This window comes from Dipodomys merriami, unplaced genomic scaffold, assembly GCF_024711535.1.
Source record: "Dipodomys merriami isolate MVZ:Mamm:240054 unplaced genomic scaffold, mDipMer1.0.p SCAF_9, whole genome shotgun sequence".
Classification (NCBI taxonomy): domain Eukaryota; kingdom Metazoa; phylum Chordata; class Mammalia; order Rodentia; family Heteromyidae; genus Dipodomys; species Dipodomys merriami.
Genome location: NW_027206512.1, coordinates 44,020,544 through 44,036,450, shown reverse-complemented (window position 1 = coordinate 44,036,450; position 15,907 = coordinate 44,020,544). Strand labels below are relative to the sequence as shown.

Genomic DNA, 15,907 nt, shown 5'->3' with positions numbered 1-15,907 from the left:
GGATGGGTTAGGCTAGTGGCTAAGGTGTGGCCAGTGGGACATTTATCCCAGCCTCTTTGACAGTGTCCTGAGAAGGAGCAGGAGCCATCAAGGTTGACTTCAGGGGGTCTGGTTTGCCACTGGCTCTCACTGAGCCAGTGTACTGCACACACGCATTTGTATTCATTTCCCTCCAGCTACCTACCACCAGGCATTGAACATGGTCTGCTCATAAGTTAACCTGCTAGAAGGGCTCTCTTCTCTCTCCCCATCAAACCCTTCTTTTCTTAAAATCCTACATCACACTTCACTCCAAAAGACTTACTTTTGTCTTCTTCTTTGGGTCTGTATCCCACATGCAAACATGATACAACCACATCCCCCCCAAAAAAGTCCCATGGTTATAAGCTTCAAGATTACACCATCCCATGTCCTTGGTGAGAAACCTATAATTTTTGAGCACCTACTATACTCCAGCATTACCACGCAAACGATTCCTTCCATCCGTCATCACTAAACTGGTTTCTCAGCAGATACACACCTGAAGTTATCCATGCAGATCTTCAGTGATTACTGTTCAATAAACTGGAAATTAGCCATGGACACAAATCCAACTTTTCCCTCCTTTGCATCATTTCTTTTATTCCTTTATTTAAAAAAAAAAACTGCCCAAGACCTTCACCACTTCACATTTCAAAGATCAGTCATATGGGGCAGGCAGCAGGCAAAGGACATGAACCCGCCTCAACTCTGGGTGTCCGCCATGTGGTTTTGTGCGCACGCGCACGTGTATGCGTGTGTATGTGTGTGTGTTATTTACACTGCGTGCAATTTCACCGCTTGAGGTTACTGGGTAACTAATTGTATAATACCGTGAAGCTACATGAAGGGGCTAGGAATTATCTGGATCACTCCGCTGTGCCCGGGTAAAGCATCAAAGTGAGGATGGTGAACTTAAAGAGGCTTTAAAACATCTTGAAGCAATAACAAGCTACAGACCGAAGCCGGGCAGTTTTGTTTTTTTTTTAAACATTACACAGAACTTAAACAATTGAACCAATTTGTCCTTTGTTCTTTTTTTTATTGCATTCCTTATTACATTAATGCTGTTTTTAAAAAAGGATCTCAAAAGGCATTGCACTCAGGCACCAAGCTCCATACACCCGGTCCTCCCAGGGGCCTGGTGTGGACAGGACATGCGTTTCCACCGCATTGGTCGCCGGTGGTGGTGGTGAGTGCAAGGCCACCGAGCTTGCCCGCGCTCCGTCCCCCCAGCAGCCACGTGCAAAAGGGAAGGTCGCCCGGCCAGGCCTCGGCCAGCCTGCGCCCTGGCTGGGGGGGGGGGGGGAGAGTGGATCTGACCCAAGTTTAACAAGTTTTCCGGCCCGTGGGAGTAGCGTGCTGGGGCGCGGGTGTGTATGTGTGTGTGTGGAGGGGGGGTGTCTCCTGGCTTTCTAAGAAAAGTCCCCGAAGGCGATGGGCCACCAGACCGTCCTCCGGCAGGGGGACAGGTTCAGGGGGACCCCAGGGCACAAAGAAAGCGCGCCGCGGGGAGCGGGCTGGCCTGGCCCCCACGCGCGCTGCGCGCTCCGCGCCCCACCCGGCCCCGGCACGTCGGCTCCGCCACCACCGGCCGCCGATCGGGTGTGTGTGTGTGTGTGTGTGTGTGTGTGTGTGTGTGTGTGTGTGTGTGTGTGTGTGTGTGTGTGTGTGTGTGTGTGTGTGTGTGTGTGTGTGTGTGTGTGTGTGTGTGTTCCCCTCCGGGAGCGGTGCGCTGGACCGAGGAGGGGCCTCGCCGCGGCTGCTGGGCCGGGCCCTGCCCACCGCGCCCAAGGGCCGCCCTTCCCGCCCCGGCGAGTGATTGATGGCCCGAGCTGCCCCCGGTCCCCCCACCCCCACCCCCGCCTCCCAGCCCCAGCCGCGGCTGTGTGTTTTGGACGCTCCGCAGCAGGGGCCGCGAACGAGCGACGCCCGTGGCGGGCAGCGCCGCCCTTCCTTCCCCTGGGCTCGGGCGGCGGCGCGCGGGCGGGGACCCGGCGGGGCGGGGCGCGGGCTCCGGGCGGGGCGCGGGGCCGCCTGGGCGGAGGGCCCGGGTGAGGGGGGGGGGCGCACGGAGCACGCCCGGCCCCGCGGCTGGCCGCGCCGCGCCGCGCCTCGCGGGACAGGTTGGGCCGGCGGGGCGGCGCCCGGCTCGGGGGAATAATGAGCGACTGTCGGGCTGTCCCCGGGTGACGGGGCGGGGCGGGGCGGAGGCGGCGCGGGAGGCGGGGGCGGCGGGGGAAGGGCGCAGGGCGGGGTGCGTGTTTGCGCGAGTGACTCGGCCGACCCCTCGGGCGGCTGCCTCCACCCAAGTGGGTGGGGACCCGCCCAGCCCGGGCGGCCGCGGCGGCTCCCTCTCCCCTCCCTGACCCTCCCACCCCGGGTCCCAGCCTCTACTTACCCCGCCAGCCCCGGGAGGCTCGCGCAGAGCGAGCGGCGCCGGCGTCATGTGACTGCCCGGAGTTGGTGCCAGGAGCCAGAGGCGAGCCAGGCGCGGAGCCGCGCGGAGCCGGGGCCCGAGCCGGAGCGCACCGCGCCGCGCCGCACGCGCGCCCGTCCCCCGTCCCCCGCGGCCGCCACCGCCACCCGCGCTGGAGCGCTGACATCGCCGCCTCCGGGGGGCTCACGGCGGCCGAGACCCGGCCTTCCTTTCCCGTGGGCAGCGCTCGGCGCCGCGCGTTGCAAAGTAAGACTCCCCCCGCCCGCACCTTTCCTCCTCGCCCTGGCTTTGGCGCCCCCCTCCCCCTGACCCTTGGCCAGGCTTCGTTTTCCCACCCGTGAAGAAGAGGCGCCGGGGGAATGGGGTCGGAGCGCCGCGGGGGCGCCTGCGGGGCTTGGGAAAAGTGCAGCGGCTCCTTGCAGCCGGGGGTCGGGGGGGGGCGGAGGAAGGCGAGGGGGAGGGAAGACCCTCCTCAACACACCCGGGTTCGCGGCCCGAAGTACGAGATGGTGGGGAAGACACGGTGAGGATCCCGGGGTGCGGGGCGGGCGGGGGCTCACCTGTGTGGTCCCCCTCCCTCCCTCCGCCCGCCCGCGGGCTCGTGATTCCCTCCCGAGCCCCCGGAAAGCTCCGCGCCCTCCGCGTGCGGCCGCGTTGTATGGGGAAAGGTAGCGCCGAGGCCGCGCGCTCCCGCTCCTCCCTCTCCCCCCCAGCCCCCCTTCACCCCCACCCCGCTCCCGCGTCCTCCCCTCTCCGCCCTCCGCCTGCGCCCCTCGCCGCCCCCCAGCGCGCGCCCAGCCCTGCAAACTTGGAACAAGCTCCCGGGCCCTCGGGGAAGAAACTTGGGGCCCCCGGGACTCGGAGGAGCATCTCGCTCGCCCTGGATCCTGGAGGTCGGGAGCTGTCCGGGCGCCTGGCTCCTCCGGGCGCCGGGCAGGAGTGTGTGTAGGGAGAACCAGGAGGGTTTGCCGAGCCCTCCCGGGGGCTAGCGGAGAACCTGCCGCAGTGCCTGGAGCCAGGATTACAGCGTGGCTGGTGGCAGGGAGCGCCGGGGGCGAATGACTGCCTGCGGCGGTTAGGGACTGGAGCTTGGGAGGGTTTGGAGGGCTGGTGGGTCGCAGGATCGGAAACCTGGGGCTCTACCTACAAGTTCAGAGGAACGGGGTACATCTTGCTGATGGGAAGGATAAGACCACCTAGATCTGTCCTGGCTGAGTCCTTGGCAGATAGCAGGGAGAAAGTCCTGGCTGCTTTGAATTTTCCTGGATGGGCAATGTGAATGAGACTTACTCAAAACAAGTCAGGTTCAAAGGAAATTAGAAATTGCTCATCTTGTATTAAGCTAAAATAAACATTTTGCACCAAATCACTGAACTTTTTCTTTTCTTAAAAAATTTCCACTAACATTACCCAAGATACTTTAAATATGCAGATTATACTCTCACAAGAGTCTGGTGTATGAGGGCAAAAGTATGAAGTGGGAATCGGAGTTCATTTAGATTTAGTACTTTGTTATTCAGCAAAATCAAGTGGGGGCATAGGTTAGTTGTTCATTCGAGTTTTCTGTATGAATTTGAGGAGCATTTGTGTAAGAGAATTCCATCTGGATGATAATGTGTCCCACCCTGGGGGAAGTAAAAAAATCTTAACATTTTGCAAGCTTGTAGTATTGCTTAAAAAAAAAGTCCTCGAGTGATTTTCTTGGATTGAAACGTGAGGTATGTTAGTTGACCTTAGGCTGCTAATAGAAACTTGAAATAGAATGTTTGATTAATTTATTCTCTCTGGAGGAACTAATTTTCCAGTTTCTAGTTAGTGAGGTTTGCTGCTGTTAGAAGAAAACAGCCTAATGTGCTGTTGGTTGAGTTCCGTAGAAAAGGACTTAGTGTAAAGAATATTTTGGCTTGCACCAATCCAAGTGTGAGAATAACAAAGAAAAAGTAGCTGCTTAGACCACAAAGCCTTGTCAGGTATAAACACCTTAGCTTTAGAGAAAGCTATTTTCCTGACTACAAAGTTTCTAAATTAAAACTCAATCTTGTTGCTATGGGCACTGCTGATGCTTTTTTTTTAACCTTTAGTTCTGTTTCCACACCAATCTTTATACCTCTGATCATGAAAAGTCTGCATTAAACCATTCTAACAAAATAAAGAGAAATAACTTGACTGGTACTGCAAATGAACCTTTACTACCTTAAAAATAACTAAAGAAAAAAATAGATATCTATTAAAACCTGACACTCTACAGACTAAGATTTCGGGGCTCAGTGTGCCAGGGACAGAATCCCCTTCTGAAGAGGTAGGTGAGTTTCTGTGGGTGTGTGTACCTACAGAGGCTTCTGCCAGTGCGTCTGCCTTGCATTTGAAAAAAGCCCAAAGATTTCTGCTCACTCGATGCCTGCCTTGGATTTTTAGCTCTGTAAACCGTGACTATGGCAAGCTTCAAATTGGTCCAGTTTAAGTTATGTGGGGTAACTCGGTTGTAAGCTGAAGTCTTAACGGCAGTGCTTTATCCTGATTTTCTTCATGATGCATTGAAACTGAATGGTAATCATTACCCTAACCTAGCATTTGGTCAGGGTTGGGTACTCGCTGTTGGGATAGAACAGAAAGGAACAAAAGAAACCAGAAAGGCTGGTGTTAATTTGAAGGGTCTCTGCAGCCTGAATATGATAAAAATCACACGTGCACTTACCATGTTTACTGTATGTGGCAGCTCTTATTTGTAAATAGGGCAGGTCCTCTGCATAAAGCTGGTGTTATTATTCACACCCATAGAACAAACACCTCCACCCCCCTGTTGTTGTCTTAAAAAACTCCAGCTGCTCATGAATATAGGGTCAGGGAGGGCCGGCTAAATGTTTCTCTGTGCTTTCTCTCCAGCACAGCCAGCAGAGCTGTTTCCTGTTCTTTGTTTCAAGGCTGGGGTTTGCGTCATACATTCCAAGTGGCATATGTGTGCTCTTTCCTGTTTCAGGCTGTTTTCTGGTAGATCAGTAGCCTGGACCAGGCCACAGTCCCTGCCCCTCTACTCTGGATCCCCACCCAGGGAGTTATCTTGTCTCTACACTGAGCAATTGCCTAAGATGCTTGTGTTATGTCATAATGAGAAGTCAGTTAACCTTTTTACATACAGCCTTTGCTCCTGAGTTTAGATGGGCAAATCAATACCCTTTACCTTTTTTCTTTTTTCAACATTTTGATTGTGGATTTTAAGGAATTTATGTTGTGTCTAGTGGCAAAGAAAACTGAAGGAGTTTGCTTTTTGTTTGTGTTTGAAGTCCTCATGTGAAGGTGGGTAAGGTGTTTCAGATAGGCATTTTGCCCTGAAGCTGTCAATTTTGGATCAGGATTAACATCCTACAGAAAGATGTGACCATTCTGTCCACTTCCATACTGGCTGCCCAAGGCATGCTGGGATGCAGGGGGGCTGGGGAGGGGGATGTCTACACAGCTTGATGATCTGGGTTGAAGAAATTAATGTTGGGAAGAAATCTTTAGGCAAATTATTTAGGCAAACATACGTGTGTGTGTGTGTGTGTGTGTGTGTGTGTGTGTGTGTATAAGAATTTTAAGAATAAAAAGCTTAAGGAAAAGGAGAACAGGTAATAAGATTCATTTAATGATAGGGTGTTTTTAAGTTTATATTTTGAAAATAGAAGAAAAACACTTTCAATGGCAAACTTGTCATGTCCCAATTTTTAAAATGTCCCTTTGATGGGTTAACTTTAAAACATACAGTAGCCTTATTTTTCTCTTGATTCTTCAGAAACTGAATTTTAAGAAAATGGTTGGCAAAAAAAATTTTAAGGGGGGAGGGAATTATCTTTTTAAAACTTACTTTAGATTTTTTTTGGGGGGGGTCCGGTCGTGGGGCCTGAACTCTGGGCCTGGGCGCTGTCCCTCAGCTCTTCAGTTCAAGGCTAGCACTCTACTAGTTGAGCCACAGCACCACTTCCGGCTTTTTCCTGTTTGCTTATGTGGTGCTGAGGAATCGAACCCAGGGCCTCATGCATGCAAGGCAAGCGCTCTACCACTGAGCCACCTTCCCAGCCCACCTTTAGGATTTTCTGTAAAATTTAAAGAATGGTCTACAATGTCCCCTGATGGAATTCAAACATTTGCTGAGACATTGGATTCTGAACTCTCAAATATGGATAGACAGGGATTTAGTTGGGAAGATTTCATCCACATTTTTGCTTTATATATAAAATGAAGGCATAAAATTTGTTAAAGTGAGTAGAATCAAATAGTTGGCTACTGATAAACTTTTCTTGAAAAATGATGGAAGTAATCAGGCACCAGTGGCTCTCGTCAATAATGCAACTCAGGTTTGAGATCCGAGGATCATGGTTCAAAATCAGCCCAAGCAGAAAAGTCCATGATGCTCTTATCTCCACCAACAAAGAGCTGGAAGTAGAGCTGTGGCTCAAGTGATAAGAGTGCAGTCTTGGGTGAAAAAGCAAGCAACAGTGCCCAGGTCCTGAGTTCAAGCTCTACTGCTGGCGTGTGTGTATGCGTGCGTGAGCCCGCGCGCATATACACACACACAAGTCTCCAGAATGTTTCAGCAAGAAATGTTTCTTTCCTCCTTGGGAAAAGCAACATGAAATGTTAAGCTAACTAGTAGAGCAAGGAGCCTTTACCCTGAAACTCATAAGTAACCCAAATAGAAGCAGGTTTTTGGATTTAGTTCCAAAGTTGGTGATCCAACTAGATTTGGTAGACAGAATCATGTGGCTTTCCCATTTCAGTGGAGATGGGAGAGAGAGAGCTGGTTAATATAACTGATTAATATATCAAAGAAACTTCTCGAGCTTTTAAATAGTTGAGGGAAATTATACTGATGGTTACTGCAATTCTTTAAAAATGAGAATAAAAGTTTTATCTCTGGACCATGTAAGTCATTATTCCTAAGTTAATTGCATTGTCTCCATCTTCTCTTTGGATTTTTTACCTTCCTAATATTTCTCAATATACTCTTTTGCTGTAAATGGCAGCTTTTGTAGACAACATTTCTTGCTGTTTTTATATCCAGTTGCATTGAAGAAAAAATAAACATAAGCAACTTTGGCCTTTCAATACTAGGAATTATCCTGGAAGTTTAAGCTTTCAATACTAGGAATTATCCTGGAAGTTTAAGCTTTCATACAGGCCTCATTTGTCATTGGTTCTAGCTTTATTAAAACAAACAACCTAAAGTCTTAAAACAACTGATACCTGATTTGCTAATACACACTCTTCTGGTTTAGATGCCTGTTGAAGTAACTTGGGAAAGAATTGTGATGAGGATGGTTTTCTATGTTTTCAAGCTTGTCCTGTCTCTTCCTTGGGTGCAGACACCAAACCCCCCACCCCCCAATCTTTAGTAGTCAGCCAGGCCCAGAGACAGGAAACCAGACAGAGTCTGCCTGATAAGGGAGAGCTTTGTCTAAAGGAGGTAGCCCTGGGCCCCCACCCCAAACTCCCCTTAAAGTTTAGCAGTAATAAAAGAGACACCACTGTAGATAGTTTCTGAAGCGGAACTAGAAATGCTTTCTCCAGGGTATGTCTACCCTTGACCTGGCCAGCCTCTCATTGGTTCTGGAATGTCACCATCTTGGATGGCACAAGGAAGAAATGATTTTTATGTTTTGTAGTTATCCCTTGGTCTGAGTGTTAGTATATAGTAAAGTTCTTTCTTTAGCTAAACTGACTCCTGGATGTTTGTGGAAACTCACTCCATTGTGTGGATGGGCTGAATCATGATCACTACCCCAGCTAATTATTAAGAATGAAGCAAGTTCCATGGCACTTGAGCCCAAGCATTCTGGTATCCTTGATCTCCAGGAATAGGGTGCCCCTTTCCAAAGGAGCTTTTTTAACAGCCTAACTTAGCCTGGGACATTCTCAGGGAGATTGCCAATTTGTGAAAGGTTTGGGGACCCTGCCAGGCAAGGATGACCCACAGCTGGTCTCAACCCAGATCAGTGCGATTTGGCCAAATCTAGAGAGAAGAGATGGAGTGAGGAGGGGTTAAGGTCAGAGTTTTCCAACCTGGGAATCAAGTAGAGGCTTTTCTCCGTTGGCCTGTGTGCCATTCTTTCAAAGAACTCCTGTTCTCGGAGTGTAATCACTGCAGTTTACTCCTTTATCTGCCTCCTTAACCTCCCAAAGTTTAGCTTTATACCCCAAAACTCCTTGGATTAGTAAGATGAAGTTCCTCTTCTGCTTAGTTCTCTGAACAAAAGAACTCTTGCAAAGTTTCTCACTGAATTGAAGGTAGTTTCTCAGTCTAGCTTTGCTGGCCTCTGGACCAATTTTTCTTGTGAGACTCTTGCCATCCAATCATCCCAGGGCTCTTCTGACCCTGTATTTTATCCTAGCAATAGGAGAGGTGTCATTTGACATCCGTTTATTTATTCATCTCCCAACTATTTATTGAGAACCTACTCATTAGAACTAATCTCAAATTATGTGCAATCGTTATTCGGAGTTATGCCACAGGATGGAGTAGGTCTGTAGTGATCTAACCTGAACAGGCATTTTGAAATCTTTAATTGTCCAATGGACCCACCCCAGGGCCCTGCTTAGCATAAGGGAGTGTGCATACCACACCCTCTGTGCCTGGGGTGACCCCAGGATGGAGCATTGGCACAGAAAAGCAGGTCCCACCTCACGGGCTCAGAAGGAGGACAGAAACATCACTGGTCTGCAGCAGGACCACTTCTGTTCTTGGCTACAGCTCCAAGCAACAATGCACATTCAGGCGAGTCATTTCACCTCTGTTCCTCCATTTCCTCATTTCTAAAATGGGGACAAGGACCTGACCCTGCCACCTTTATAGAGTTATTAGGAGGATTTCCGTATTTACTTCGATCAAGCTGCCAATTTTTTCTGAGCAGTTTTATGGACCATTTGCAGGTGCATTGGCAAGGAAGAATAGCCTCATCTGGGGCCTGCAGAATGTGGGTTTTGATCTGAAATCCAAGCATGCTTGAAAAGGGAGTAGACAGGAGGGAGCCAGTTGAGAGGAGAGGGGTTAAAAACCGCTGCTGTTGGCTACTGTAACTGCATGCCTGTGGTCCATATTCCCCCGGGACCAGTCTGGGACTGGACTCTCCCTCCCACTAGTGATATGTGGGTATAATGTTTAGTTCTCGTCGGACAATGACATGGGTTCAAATCCTGGCTCTTCTGCGTAGCAGCTGTTTGATCATGGCAGTTTGTTTCAGTCCAATGAGAAGGCAGTGCCCAGTGTCACAGGCCTTCAGTGACAATCCTCGAGCAGAACAGAACTTGTGCTCACCAGTCAAGAAGGTGGAGCTGACCAGCAGGAAGTGTGACCTCACTTAGTCCCTAGCTAGCACTGCTGTACAGAAGTGGCCTTTTAAAAAGCCTGCCGTCTCCACCCCGTCTTTTTCCCCTGGCCGTTGTCTCTTCCTTCTTCCCCTTTTTTCCTCTTGTCTTGTATATCATCGTCACTACTTGAGGTGCTGGGGATTGAATCCAGGACCTGCCTGTGTGTGCTAGGCATCCATCCTCTGTGTCCCCCTCCCACCAAGTGGTGGGTAGTAACCGTGGATATTAATTCTGTGAGGACGGTGACCTGGAGGACCTAGGCAGGCAAGGTGAAAGTCCGAGGCAGTCACTCCTTTCAGAAAGTTTTGCTCCCTAGGCTTCCTGGAAGGAGGGGGGACCCTGCATTGCACCCCCCACTGCTTGCCTAGGGCACTTCACAGTGCCATCAGAGGGAGAGATGGCAGTAGAATTCTCTGTGTGTGCTTTTTGGAGGCTAGGTCTCTGAGGTCCTTAGGTCTGATTTTCAAAAATGTTTCCCTCTTCTCCTTTTTTTTGGGGGGGGGAAGGGGGTGCCTGTCTGGCCTCGAAGATCCCACTACTGGTGGTGATAAAGAGATATACTCCCTTTGGGGAACTAAAGCAGGCTCAGCATCTAGGTGAGCAGAGGTGGCCTAGGATCTCCCAGGGAGCAATCAGCTGGCGCCCTGGCTGGGGTGGGCAGGGCCTTGAGCTGGTCTTTGAAGAGTTAGGAGGATTTAGATAAGCCGGAAGGGGGGGCATTCCACACTGGTTGCCCAGCATCTGGGCCAAAAATGAACAAAGGCGCGGGCTGGAAAGCGGGAGGCAGGGCGGCCAGCACAAGGGGCGCTTGGCTGGTTAGAAAGGGGTTAGCTGGGCATGGCTGGTTAGAAAGGGGGCACAGACACCTGAATCCATCCCAAACCTTCAGGTCCCCTTGATGCTGTGTGAGCTTGAGGGAGGAAAGAGCCAAAGGGGATCAGGCTGCTTTGGAGGGTCCAAGGGCATGGAGTGGGCAGCCAGAAAACGCAAGGAAAGCTCCCCAGGACACAGGCTGGAGGCCCGGGTGGCAATGGTAGAAGTGGAAAGAAAAGGGATGAGGAAGGCCTCACCGCTGACCTTAGGTTGCCATGGTGAAAAAGCAGAAAATAAGGCAAACTGGAGGTGGGGAGGGGCTAAAGAGGGGCTGCCTTTAAGAGGCAGGAACACTGAAGAGGAGGAGGAGGAGGAAGAGGAGGAAGAGAAGGACTGAGGCTGTGGCCCTGGGCTTTCGCCTGGTTACAGATGCTTTTCTGTTTCTGCCTTGTTTACTTTTGAAGGGAGAGGGCAGTGTTACCAGCCTAGGCTTTGCATTTAAAGGTCCAGAGATCTCCAGAATCAGCCTTGGGGGGAGTGGGGAGGGACTCCTCGGGAGCAGAGGGGAGGAGGGAATGGCTCACTGCCACCCTGATGGCTTTCTTCTGGATATTTGGAAGGTTCTAGCCATCCTTGCTTAGGCTGGAATTTCCAGGAATGGCTGCTGCTTCAGCCGGGTCACTCCCGCCCAGCCTCCCACGGCCTGCAGGGTGGGGCCCCCTGGGCGGAGGCCCTGCGGGGTGGAGTGGGGTGGGTCTCCAGTGATAGGGAGGGCACCCCAGGAAAGGAGAGGGGATGAGAGGCCACGTGGCCTTCCCTGCAGCCTTTCTGGATTTGATTATATAACGCCTCCCTGTTCCCTGGGAGGGACGGCTTAGGCAAGGCCTGGTGATCCGTGTACACAGCCGGATTAAACATTGTGGGTATTTTTTTTTCCCCAATTTCTCTTGGGTTGCCTGCCCTTAAAATGAAAACAACAAAATTGTCACTGGACATAAAGAGAGGAAAACAAGTGTGTGATCTTGGTTGGGGAAATGACTGAGTTTGCTAAACATTTCTTTGAAGGAGGAGGTTGTGGATGGTCACTCACTCCCTACATGCCCTTGAACTTGAGTTAAGTCCAGCACACTGCGGCTTTGAGTTTCCCCACTCTTGTTCTGCTGGGCACCCCCAGTCTGGAAATGTGGGGCAGGGGAGGGGGGAGGGGGTGGCTTGGTGGTTACCTTTGCACCTGTCCTTACTATTTACATGCAGAATCAATTGCTTCACTTGGTCTTTCCGCAGTACAGGGTGTGGGCAGAATCTTATCTGAAGCCATGTCCTGTTTGGACAAGTTGGACTCGCCCTGGCAACTCTCCATGGGGTGGAGCAGATGGGTGGAGGCAGGAAAGTAAAATTGGGTGGCTTGTTCACCCGGGACAGGAGAGGGCAGAGCACTTGCTCACTGGCTCATTAGATTTTCAGATGAAACAAAATAAGTATCTTCTACCATTTTACAAAACTCATGAGTGCAAAGTCATCTGAATTTATGAGGGGCAAAGATTAGGAAATATTCTGTGGAAGTTTTGTTTTTTTTTTCCTTTCAAAGCCAACGAAAAGAAGACTTAAGGTAGGTGAACGGGTGGTGTGGCACATCCATGTAGGGGCACGCACCAAGCTCTCTTGAATAAAACCATCTAGCTCTAAGACAGATGCCGGCTCACATGAGTGGCCTGTCCCCTCATGCGCCTTGCCAGGGAAAATGGTATTAAATAATGCTTGGCCTATGGGGAGCTTTTGAAGAGCTTGTGGAAAGAAGTGGGTAATGAAGAAGGAAGGTTTTTCAGAAGGAAGTTTAGCTACAGGGAGGTTGCTTGCCTGCCTGGACCCTACTTCTGGCCAAGAAACACACACACACACACACACACACACACACACACACACACACACACACACACACACACACACACACACACACACACACACACACACACACACACACACACACACACACACACACACACACACACGTTGTTTGGGGAGAAAAGGGTAAGGGAAGGGAAACACTTGGGAGAGGGGAAAAGCGCTGGCTTAATGGTGCTGTTCTCTGTACACCTGGCCCGGGTCTGCTAGGAAACAAAGGTTTGCTTTGAGGGATGCAGATAATTGGGAGCCATAGGGGTCAGGCTGAGTTGGGCGAAGATAATGCCAGGACCTTTTTAGAATCAAGAGTTAGGACATGAAGGGAGACCTGTCAGGCTAGGCTAGCCCTGCTTTAACCAAAAGGAGGGGGACTCTGCCCCCACTCTGTCTTTCTCTTTTTCCCCTCCCACCCCTTCTTTGACTCCGCAGCAGCTCATTGGTCCCCTTTCCCTCTGAAACAGCTGTGCTGTTGGGCCTCACAGACAGCTGGATAGAACTCAGAAGCAGAACTTTCCTGGAAGTCATGTATATGACTCTCCATGCTTTTAATGTATAATCACACTGTTTTGCATTTTCACAGAAATCTGACCCTTACTTTGACACCTAAAGTCAGAAGTGGAGGTGGGGGAGGGATGTAAGAGACATCCATTTCTTTATTGGAGAAAAAGCAAGTTTCATGGGCTATCCCAGGGAAAGAACATAGTTAGTACAGGTATAAGAAGCAATTCTGGCAGTGGTGATATTCTTATATTTTTATTAAGCACCTCAGTAACTCAGAAGTTGTTTTTGCCTTTTCCCCCCTTCTATCTCGTTTTAAATGCTTTTTTGTTATACTGAGATAGGTTAGCTCTAGAATGTTTCTAAGCTATATAGAGCTAAAGTGTAAATATATTTATGATTGGAAAATAGTACGAAAAAAATAGAACCCCCTTGAGGCCTCTTCATCTCTGTGATATCGCACAAAAGTGGCCAACAGAATTCCTCAGCCTGGCTGAAACAGATACTGGTTTTTTAAAACTCTTGAGATAAACTGGGATCTAAGGTCTGTGTCTTCATCGCTAATAATCTGTTTTAGTGCGCCACCTACTGGTTCTACTGATTGCTTGCCAGAGTTGTGTAATTGATTTCTACAGCATTTGTGGTTTAAAATTCTTTTTAAATTACGATAAATATTCCCAGGGTTTGCGCTGCTCTCTGGTAACAAAAGCCATCAAGTTTATGGACCTTCATTCTTCCGGAACTTAGGGCTATTTTTCAGTTCTGTGAAAGGCATTTTGCTATTACAGATACTGTTCTCATTCTCTGATTCCAGAACCCATGAACAGTAACAAGTCTTTGATATGTTAGGACATAGATGATTTTTGAAGCTAAATAAAACATGATTAATGTTTGTGTTTGGTTCTCTTCCTGAATATTGAGATCCTTTCTACCTTTCATTCCCCCAACCTCTTTTCTTTCTTTCTTTCTTTCCTTCCTTCCTTCTTTCTTTCTTTCTTTTTCCTTTTTTCTTTTTTTTCTTTTCTTGTGTGCCAGTCCTAGGACTTGAATTCAGGACCTGGACCTTGTCCCTAAGCTTTTCTGCTCAAAATTTGTCTACCATTTTAGCCACAGCTCTACTTCCAGTTCTTGGATGGTTAGTTGGAGATAAGTCTCGCAGACTTTCCTTCCTGGAGCTGGTTTTGAACCATGATCCTCAGATCTCAGCCTCCTGAGTAGTTAGGATTACAGGCATGAGCCATTGAAGCCCAGCTGGTTTTGCTTTTAATATCTGATTTAATCATAAAACCTTCAGAAGCAGGTAAGGTAGAGGCATCTGTGTGGCCCATGGCCAGTTGGTTACAGTCTAGAAAGTCTTAAGACCAAGGTTCAAGCCTTGTTCACTAGAGAATGAGTGTGCTTTTATTTAGAAAGATTCACATCAAGATAACTTGAGTGGTTATCACAAATCTGTCGGAGCAAATTCAGTTTGTAGGAGTAGGAAGTGTTGGTGGGAGGCTGCGGTCTCGCTGGTCTGTGTAGGTCTCTGGCTGGAAGGTTATCTGACCAAATCTCCCAACTCTTGTTTACAGTAAGCAGGAACTCTTACCTTTCTTGTTGATTGTCCCACACCAATCTGGGACTCAGTCCCTCTAGCCAAGGCTGTCAGTGCAGCTGCTAGGCTGGGAGTGCTTAGTAATCCCGAGATACAAAAGGGTTTTCATCCTTCCTTCTGAAATCATCCATTTTTCACTGTGTTGGATACAACACCATGGATTTGAGCAGCCTGGTATTGTGCTTGCAGATTATAATGCGACCTGCTATATAGTAGAAGTGTGATTTTTGAAGTCAGGGGCTTCACGTTGAGTTGTGGATGAAATTCTCAGGAACCACATGGTACTCAGAATACTTCCTGAAGGTACTTTAGCATAAGACATAGAGAACATACCCCGGAAGATTTGTATCTGGAAGCTGTGGGGGGAGGGGTTTTAGTACTGGAATACCAGAAACAATTAGGAGTAGGGACTTCAGCTTCATTAGGTAGAGCTCAGTCTAGAAGTTACAGCACTCTACAGAGCCTGGTTGATAAAGACTTTGCCTCAGGCCAAAACTCTTTTAACCAAATTGCAAAGTATCTGAAGCCAGTTGCTGAAGATCTGAACCTTGTTGAATACATGCCCTGAGGAGCGGCAGTTGACTTGCTGTTCATTGGAAATGAACTGGTGTGAGAGTCCACCAAGGGGGAGGACTCCGCCCATCTACTAGAGTAATTTTCTAAGAGCTGTGAAAACAAGCTAATAATCATATAAAAAGTGCTAGTGGAGGGGCGCTTCAAGAATAAGCATTTCTTAAAGTCATAAATGTAAATTAAGGTGAAAAGAATTCAACCTCAGTTAAATTTAAAATGACCATTTTGAGACCAAAATCTGTTGGAAAAGCCGGGGTGTGGCTCAGTGGTAGAGTAAGGTTAATGTGTCTCCCGCACCACCACTACCGTGTGTGTATGTACATATGTATGTACATATACACATGCATACATACATATATATGTGTGTATATGCCTCTCACCCAAGAAGTCTTCAGAAAGTTTACCTTAAAAATTAAGGAAGGAGCGGTGTGTTGGTGGTTCATTCCTATAATCCTAGCTTCTCAGGAGGCTGAGATCTAAGGATGGCAGTTTAAAGCCAGCCCAGGCAGGAAAGTCTGTGAGACTTTTATCTCTAGTTAGCCGGGTAAATAGGTGAAAATGAAACTGTGGCTCAAAAGCACCGGCTTTAAGTAAAATAGCCCCAGCCCCAGTGCCCCCACGCCACACATGCGCGCACATACACACACAACCTCCGTTATGAAGGAAATGCAGGAGGCTACAAGCACACAGATCTTTGCTGTTTGCAATGGTGAAAATTTGGGACCAAG

At 49.1% G+C, this 15,907-nt stretch overlaps 1 protein-coding gene across 3 annotated transcripts in view; it reads left to right on the top strand.

Annotated features, from left to right (window-relative positions):
• Positions 1 to 2,407: 2,407 nt before the first annotated feature.
• Klf3 (KLF transcription factor 3) overlaps positions 2,408 to 15,907 on the top strand; it is a 31,848-nt gene continuing 18,348 nt past the window's right edge. Inside the window, exon 1 of one of the 3 annotated variants that reach the window (XM_070012858.1) lies at positions 2,408 to 2,704. The gene's annotated coding sequence lies outside the window, so the exon portion shown is untranslated. Of the gene's footprint in view, positions 2,705 to 12,011; positions 12,222 to 15,907 lie in introns of those variants that run through there. The other 2 variants (XM_070012860.1, XM_070012859.1) reach the window with 2 other exon arrangements.